Here is a 10000-nt window from a genome sequence, read left to right as displayed (position 1 = left end):
CTATCCTTCCTTAATACCGGTTCCCATATGATTGCCTTTTTCCTTTTCCATTTCACAGAATTGATCAAGGATAACCTCATTGAATCCAACTAGATGGTGAGTTTAGCTGCGATAAGTCTGCTTACCAAAGTTCCAACTGGTGAAGCACTATCGGTGATTCAAGAAAAACTCGTGACAGACATCCATCTAAAAGAACGCACAAGTATACGAATAATAAACATGGTGGAAATATTGACCTTCAGTGTAGAAACTACCTACGTCAGTATGGACACAGATATATATCGACAAGAAGAGGGTTTAGCTATAGGTTCGCCATTATCACCGATAATAACCAATATATATATGGAATACTTTGAGAATTTGGCTTTAGGATCAACACCACTAAAACCAACCCTATGGTTGCGATATGTTGATGACACCTTCATATACTGGCCCCACCAGTGTACAAGCGTTGTTAGATCATGTGAACTCAATAAAGCCATCCATACAGTTCACAATGGAAAAGGAAAATGACAATCAGCTAGCATTCCTGGACGTATTAATAACACGCACCATGTATGGATTCAGGACATCCGTATACCGCAAGCCGAACTTTACTGGACGATACATCAACTTCAATTCCAACCATCCATACAGTGTAAAGAGGGGGTTTATTCATTGCCTAAAACATCGAGCAAAGAATATACGTAGCGATCGAGATTCACACCACAAAGAAATGATCAAGCTCAATAACAATCTGTTAAGCACAACTACCCCAAAAACATACTATCCATTCCAGGTATGACGAAAAGAGCGGAAGAAACCAATAAACTGTCCACTGTCTGTCTACTCAATCTGAACGGCCTCTCCGAAAAGATACAAAAGATGTGCGGCCCATATGACATCAGGACAGTACTCAAGAGTAATACAACACTTCGCAAATATCTCCTTCGGGTAAAAATTACCAATAGAATAGAATATTACGAAAGACTGCGTGTACCCCCATCCCTTGCAGCTGTGGTGGGTAATACAAAGGCGAAACATGCCGCCCCCTCAAAATAAGGGTAGATGAATTTAGCAAAACTGTAACACGAGGTGTAGCTGATCATATATGGAAAAATGGACATCACCTCCTCCTGTGGGATGAATTTAAAATAATAGACAGAGACCACCACTGGAAAATACGAAAACTAAAAGAAGCAGCATGTATGCTAGAACACAACCTTCTAAGCAGACTGAGTGCAGATATGAATAGCATATGGGAACCAGTATTAAGGAAGGATAGAAAAATATTAGATTTATAAGCCCTAAAATTCACTCCATAATTGCCCACGGGCATATGGCGTAGTGGTTAAGAGCGCGGACTACTAGCCCCAAGATTCCGAGTTCGATTCGGAAGTGAATAATAATAATAATAATAATAATAAAATCGGAAAATACTTTAGGAATACCTGATGAATGCTGAAGAGTCGAATCTAAGATGAAGACAAATATCCGTTAAATGTAAATACTGGAAATAAAGAAGTCCTTATATAGAATTGTATGTCGTTTCGTGTTCAGTACTATTGCTCAGTGCCTTGGGTGTCTTCTTCTGAAGTGTTGTGGCGACTAATACCTCGTAAGTGAATACAGAAAACAGAAACTGTGTGGGGAACCAGTCGTAAAATGTTTTTGTGTCTATATTCAAATCGCGCGCATACGCACACATCGCATGAAAACAGATCTTGTTGCTTTTTTTATTTTTTAGTTTGAAGCTCCGTAACTTAGTGGTTCAACAAAAGAAGCCGATAGACAGAGTCCCACACTTTAAAAACAAGTACTGTGGTCGATGTTTTTCGACTAAGAAGTTTCAGAGAGGTGCTCCAGCAGGGAGATTTTCAAATTACTGAAACTAGTAAGAAATACAATCTAGAATAAACCTCCTACGAACGTGCCCTGCTGTCGTGAGAAGAATTTAGTGGTTACATGGAATAATTCGATCTTGGGTGCTTGGTCCCTAAGGAAATAAGCTTGAGGCTGGAATACCTTATATTATATGTCTATGCTCAGTTTGACCCCCATACATACACACACGCACACACCTCAGGTTTATCCTGTCTTGAAGTCAGACTTAACAACACCATTTACAACAGTTACAACAACACCAATAAGAAAACATTGCAACACATAACAGCCATAATTCGAATAAATCACGCCCTGCCGTATTCGGAACGGAACAGAGATACTGAACGAACTAACGCTGTATTTGCTATTTACGTCATGTTCAATGCTTTTGATAATTGTATGTATTCTAAAGGCAGCAAGCTGGTAGAATAGTAAGGTCGGCTGTAAATTACATAGACCTACCAAGATACTCACATGGAATGTGACCAAATGAGGTATATTTTTCAACATATTCCTCCTGGTAGCCCACACATTATTTCCATGGGTGTTGCACTACTCGGGTCCTGTTGATGAAGGGGCTTTCATCATGCTGGTAAAAAAATCCTCAACAACAGATATGATGTCACCATCACTGCGGTATTGGTTCCCAGCCAAGTCTTTATTCATAATGGTTAGCATAATGGGAATGATAGAAATATGGAACCAAATCGAGAGAATGGGGCGGGTTATCAACTCGTTTACATCAACAGTCATGCACAGCAGCCATTGAAACCAAGGCCTTGTTTGTTGGAGCATTGTCCTGATGAAACAAGACCCCTTTTATCAGTTTTCCTGAGCATTTGGTCTTTACTAAGTTTCATAACGTTCTGAAGAATTTATCATAGTAAACTCACATTGATGATGTAGCCTTTTTGAAGATAGTCAATAAACACAAAGTTTTTTGCATCCCAAAAAACTGAGGCCATCACCATACATGCAGATGAAACAATCTTGGTCTTCTTTGGAACAGGTGTGGAAGAGTGATTCCACTGCAAAGACTGTTTCTTTGTCTCCAGCTCAAAGTCATAAACTCAATGCTCATCCTAGGCTAGGATAGGTTCAAGGAAACCACTTGTATCTGACTTAGACAATGCCAGATTTCCCATGATGGGATTAGTCTGGTGCACCTTTGATCAGGTACCAGAAGACGTGGCACTCGCCGATTCAACACCTTCGTCATGCTAAGTTCACTGTGCAGTGATTTCGCAACTCTCTCAAGGGATATTCTAATAGCATTGGCTATTTCATTTTTTGTCAATCACCTGTCATCCATCACCATGTGGTGAACACGATCAATGTTTTCCTCGGAGATGGCAGTTGCAGAACATCTAGACTTTGGGTCATCTTCAAGACTCACCATTGCCCACCTAAATTCAGCTGCCCACTAATAAAGCTGGAGTGTTGTCTTGTAATGTAGCAACCATATCAGTACGAAGGGTGTTGGTGGGGTTAAACCCCGTTTTCCAGGCACTTCATAACAACACGATGTAGATGCCAAATATTTCAACTGAAGTCACTACAAGTTCTATTGTAGTCTTCTTTGTACAGCCAGACATCACTTTAGCTGGGAAGAATAAAATGCAGTTATTAATAAGAGGAGTTGAAATTAATGCATGGAGGATTTCACAGCTCTAGTGTCACTCTTTTATAGTCAGCCTCTGAAATTTTCTGCCCACCCTGGGAGAAAGCACCGTCGGAGAAGATGCTTAGCGTCTCTTCTACCAACATTAAATTCTGAGCTCAAGAACTGTTGAGGTCGACTTTGTTTACCATCCTTAGGAAGTTGATTAAATATCAGTTGAAGGCTAAGGTCGATGTAATAGACTATCCACCTCCCCGAAAATTTCAGGTCTTGAGAGTTCAGTAGAAACTATTGTTAGTTTTATTACTAAGGCGAAGGGCTGCGAGCGGGGCGGATAAAATGATTAGCAGCATTTTGTCCGTCTTTACGTTCTTAGTCCAAATCTCACCGAGGTCGACTTTGCATTTTCATCCTTTCGGGGTCGATAAAGAAAAGTACCAGTCAAGCACCGGGGTCGATTGTAATCATTTATCCCCTTTTCCCCAAAAATTTCAGGCCTTGTGCCTATAATAGAAAGGATTATTCTTTTTAAGGCAATGTAAGGGAGCGAACTGGCAGAAACATTACCGAGCCGGACAAAATGCTTCCGAGCAGCATTTCACCCCTCTATACGTTATGAGTTCAAATCCCGCCGAGATAGATTTTGTCTTCATTTTTAGGGGCCGATAAAATAAGTACCATTTGGAAACAGGGCCATGGAATTGAATAATTCACTCCATTAAAATATCACTTTTTATACCTATTAGTAGGTATACGAATACACCTGGTCTGAAGATTAGCAAGAGAAACTACTACTACTACTACTACTACTACTACTACTACTACTACTACTACTACTACTATTACTACTACTACTACTACTACTACTACTACTACTACTACTACTAATATGTTACGCTGTCCTAAAAAAGGCCAGGCCTATCAGATACACAAACGCCCATTACTGGTCTGTCCGTTCAGAAACCGAAGTTAGGTAAAATTGCGAAGCAAGCTTACATACGTGACTGAACTTTGAGCAATATATTAGGTACAGGTTACACAAAATGTGTGTATATATGTGTGTGAGTGTGTGTCTATACAATCACATACACATATGTGTGTGTATACATATATACACACACACATACACACATAGGAACGCGATACATATAAAGGGGAGGGATTAGCAGGTCGTGTACATGTGTAACCAAGGAAGAGTCTATCGGGCATTGTCCTTAGATCATATATAAGTGTACACACACACAGATATATATATATGTATGTATATGTATATGTATATGTATATATATATATATATATATATATACACACAACTGACAGAGAGAGGGAGATAGATAAATGAATAGATAGATGAATATATATGCATATGCGTATATATTGATTTATATGTTCATACATAAATATATATATTTGTATAAAAATGCATATATATTGAAATATAACTATCTATCTATCTATCTATCTATATATATATATAAATTCATGTATATGTATATATATATATGTGTGTATAAATATATACATATATATGTGTAATTATATTTATATATATGTATACATATATACATATATGCATATATGTATATTTTTTTATATGTGTATGGCTATATATATATAAATATATATATATATATGTATATACATGCACACATATATCATTCGATTGCCCTGGAAAAGGAGACTAGGACGATGCCCTTCGCAGGGCCTCTGATATTAGATACGTACATCCATATATACACAAGCAGATATACACTTGCCCATATTCATATATATTAATGTATATATATATATATATATATATATATATATATATATGTGCGTGTGTGTGTGTGTTTGTGTGTGTGTGTGTGTGTTTGTGTGTTTGTGTGTGTGTATGTATATGTATATATATATATATATATATATACATATATACATATATATTTCCATGTACATATGTATGTTTATATATATGTCTATGTAAGTATATTTGTATATATATATATATATATGTGTGTGTGTGTGTATATATGTATATATATATATATATATATATATTTCCATGTACATATGTATGTTTATATATATGTCTATGTATGTATATTTGTATATATATATGTGTGTGTCTATGTATGTATGTATATATATATATATATATATACATATGTGTGTGTGTGTGAACGTATGCATGTAAGTCTATATTTCATATCAGCGTGATATGCCCGTGTTTGCACCACCCTGATTAAATATGAGCGTTGAAATGTGCAGGTCGACATCGTTTTGTTGTTACTATGCACACTTCTCCACAAGCGCGTGCATGTGTGCAGAAAAATAATGTTCATACATGCAACTGTATCCATACGTGTGCTTATATATGTATGCGTAAATATGTGTATGTGTGCACGTGCGTATTTGAATGAGGGTGTAAGTAAGTGTTTTGAATCGGTTGCGAGTTGACTGTATTCGGTCAATGACCAAAAGCAATTTAACACGTCTGCATACCAAATTAATATATCTAGGTAGTCACCGAATAAATGAAAAAAAGGTTTTGTTTGTTTCTCTTTTTCTCAATGTCACCAAAGAAATGTCAATGAACCATTTTTTTTTCCATAGAATTTACAATATAGCCATTGCTATGATTGAATACCGCACAGTTTTGATTAGTAGATCGATCCCTATATAAGCCGTGAGCAATTTCTTTTAAATAGATTTCAATGGATGGAAGCACTCCGTCGGTTACGACGATGAGGGTTCCGGTTGATCCGAATCAACGGAACAGCCTGCTCGTGAAATTAACGTGTAAGTGGCTGAGCACTCCACAGACACGTTCACCCTAAACGTAGTTCTCGGGGATATTCAGCGTGACACAGAGAGTGACAAGGCCGGCCTCTTGAAATACAAGTACAACAGAAACAGGAAATAAGAGTGAGAGAAAGTTGTGGTGAAAGAGTACAGCAGGGATCACCACCATCCCCTGCCGGAGCCTCGTGGAGCTTTTAGGTGTTTTCGCTCAATAAACACTCACAACGCCTGGTCTGGGAATCGAAACCGCGATCCTATGACCGCGAGTCCGCTGCCCTAACCACAGGGCCATTGCGCCTCCAGATTTCAATACCCAGTCGGTAGGCGAAGAGCCGCCGGATCGTTAGGCTTCCGAATTACGTTAATGACTGATGGTTTGCTACTCCACAACGAGGTCCCGGTTACGCTCTCAGTTTTATTCTCGGCATGCATCCATTTTTTAGATTCTTCCTTTCGTCCATTCGAGGCCGATAAAATAAATTGATTACTGTGGGTCGATATAATCGACTACCCACCTCCCTTAAAAATGCTGGCCTTTTACGAAAATTTGAAACCATTATTACGGAGGACGGTGAATTCTACAAACAGGATCAGGATAAGTTAACTTCAGTGTTTTATATTCTCTTTAACTCTAGGTGCAAGGCCTGAAATTTTGGGAGAGAAGGCCAGTCGATCTAATCGACTCCAGTACACAACTGGTACTTAATTTATCGAACCTGAAAGGATGAAAGGCAAAGTTGACCTCGGCACGATTTGAACTCAGAACGTAAAGGCATACGAAATACCTATTTCTTTACTACCCACAAGGAGCCAAACACAGAGTGGACAAGAACAGACAAAGGGATCAAGTCGATTACATCGACCCCAGTGTGTAACTGGTACTTAATTTATCGACCCCGATAGGATGAAAGGCAAAGTCGATCTCGGCGGAATTTGAACTCAGAACGTAAGGACAGAGGGAATATCTATTTCTTTACTACCCACAAGGGGCTAAACAGAGAAGGGACAAACAAGGACAGACAAACGGATTAAGTCGATTATATCGACCCCAGTGAGTAACTGGTACTTATTTAATCGACCCCGAAAGGATGAAAGGCAAAGTCGACCTCGGCGGAATTTGAACTCAGAACGTAGCGGCAGACGAAATACCGCTAAGCATTTCGCCGGGCGTGCTAACGTTCTGCCAGCTCGCCGCCTTTCCTTATTTTATAATTATTTCTGTTCACGCCCTCCTTTTTTTTTCTGAGTTACATGATAGTTACAACGGGAGTACATTGGGAAAACCATGTTTTACAGTATTTTGTAAAAGCTTTTAAAACTAAAGTTCAAATAACGCCGAGGACAACTATAATTTACAACCATGTGGGATACATAAAACACCAGAAGAGAACTAGGTCTGAATGTCTGATCATATTTCTTTGGCAGACAACATGTGAATTTTGTTTGGTCATACGTCTGTGTTTAATAGCATACGAGGTATCAAGTATAAACTGGGGTTAAATGAATCCGTCTGTAAGTGTAAAATAAAAATTAATATACAAACAAATGATGGTGATGATTTTTGATAGATTTGAAATTCGTACATTGACCTAACCATACTAAGATTTAATCATTTTTCAGAGTTAAAAGCAAGACACATAAGATAAAGCAATATTAACCAAGACATCACGTCGTGTAAGGTCAACAGACAGTCTGCCAACGTATTGTATTAAATTCTTCTTGATTTCACAATGCTAATGGTCTATACATGACAATATTATACATTCTACATTTGCAGACAGCTCACTTCTTATTTGTAGTTGCCATGTAATATATGAAACCCACGTTTCTATTTATTTAAATCAAATTTACATTTCCAATACTGAGGAAGACCGGTTTCTCGATTAGATTTTTCTCCTTTTTTCCTCGATTTTAGTTTGCCTAATGAAACTTAAATTATAATAATGATTTCAGATTTCGGCACAAGACCAGTAGCTTTGGGTTGGAGTATATAACGCAATTACATCGATTCCATTCCTCAACTGCTACTTATTTTATCGACCCTAAAAAGATGAAATGAAAAAAAAGGTGACCTGGCTTTGACGTCATGTTCTCTAGACATGGATCCGTTAAAATTGGTTTTGTAAACTAAACTGCTGGAACGTTCTTCGCTGTTGATTATCAACATGTCGTGTTTAGACATTTCAGAATTTTTTTGAAGAGCCGAATTTTTTGTTTTTACAGGTAAGTCAAAATAAATATCAATGTATACACGTCCGTAATGGGGTTATTTCTAAACAAAAATCTTCCAACGCAATCGAGACAATGTTAATAATACGGTCTTGATAAAAGTAATAATTGAGTAGGGGATAAACTGGCTGGACCGACGAAAATTAATTTTGGCACAAGGCCAGCAATATTAGGGGATGGGTAAGTTGGTTACATCAACCCGGCTGGTGAACTGATACTTATTTGTAAAGGCGACCTCGGTGGAATCTTGCTGAAAATAACAGTCGAGTACTCAACTCGTGCCAGTGCTCAACTCGTACTTATTTCACCAACCCTGAAATAATGAAAGTCAAACTCGACCTCGGTGGAATTTGAACTCAGAAAGTAAAGGAGGAAATGCATTTTGCCCGGCGTGCTAACGGTTCAACCAGCTCGCCACCATCTTTACCATAATCATATTACAGTTATTACTAACTCGTTTATTTATTAAATGATATTTCTTAGAAACACATAAACCCTCCACCTCATATCAACCCCTCACTCACATCTAAAGAAACCTTTACTCATGTATAAAGATGCACATATTAACATATTGGGGAAGCACTCCGTCGGTTACGACGACGAGGGTTCCGGTTGATCCGAATCAACGGAACAGCCTGCTCGTGAAATTAACGTGTAAGTGGCTGAGCACTCCACAGATACGTGTACCCTTAACGTAGTTCTCGGGGATATTCAGCGTGACACAGAGAGTGACAAGGCCGGCCCTTTGAAATACAGGTACAATAGAAACAGGAAGTAAGAGTGAGAGAAAGTTGTGGTGAAAGAGTACAGCAGGGATCACCACCATCCCTGCCGGAGCCTCGTGAAGCTTTTTTTGGTGTTTTCGCTCGATAAACACTCACAACGCCCGGTCTGGGAATCGAAACCGCGATCCTATGACCGCGAGTCCGCTGCCCTAACCACTGGGCCATTGCGCCTCCATATTAACATATATACATGCTTCAACATATAAAATCCATTGTTATATTTTAGTGATGTTGAAAGTAAAACAGGTTCAGACCTGTACATATAATAGACTGGGATCGATGAAAGTCGAGGATTTCTCTTCAGTTTCATTATTGCCTCTTAAGCTGACATGTAACGATATAAATTATTAGAAGGCTGGTCACGTGAGCTTTCTCTTTGCGGCGCTACTAGTCAGGACTAATTACGAGCGAGCATAAGAAAACCATGGTCACTCTGATTGCTGAAAATAACAGTCAAAAAGTTTATGAAATTACATTCAGCAATATTTTGGAAAAAAAATATAATCAAATGACGCATTAAAATATCTAAATGTTTTAATGATTCACGATAAATCAGATAGATCACGAATAATGTTTCAAGTTATATATATATATGTATATAGTTTAAGCTAGTGAGAGATCTTTGATCTTATATATATATACATATGTATATATATATATATATATATATATATATATATATATATATATATATATATACATATATATATACGTTTAAATA

General features: G+C 37.9%; 1 protein-coding gene across 1 annotated transcript in view; it reads left to right on the top strand.

Annotated features, from left to right (window-relative positions):
* Positions 1–10000, top strand: part of LOC118766599 — a 40656-nt gene that overhangs the window by 25902 nt on the left and 4754 nt on the right. The gene's annotated exons all lie outside the window — the stretch shown is intronic.

The sequence above is a fragment of the Octopus sinensis genome, linkage group LG16 (assembly GCF_006345805.1).
Source record: "Octopus sinensis linkage group LG16, ASM634580v1, whole genome shotgun sequence".
Taxonomy (NCBI): Eukaryota; Metazoa; Mollusca; class Cephalopoda; order Octopoda; family Octopodidae; genus Octopus; species Octopus sinensis.
Note: the sequence above shows the minus strand (reverse complement) of the source record. Positions and strands in the feature narration are given on the sequence as shown.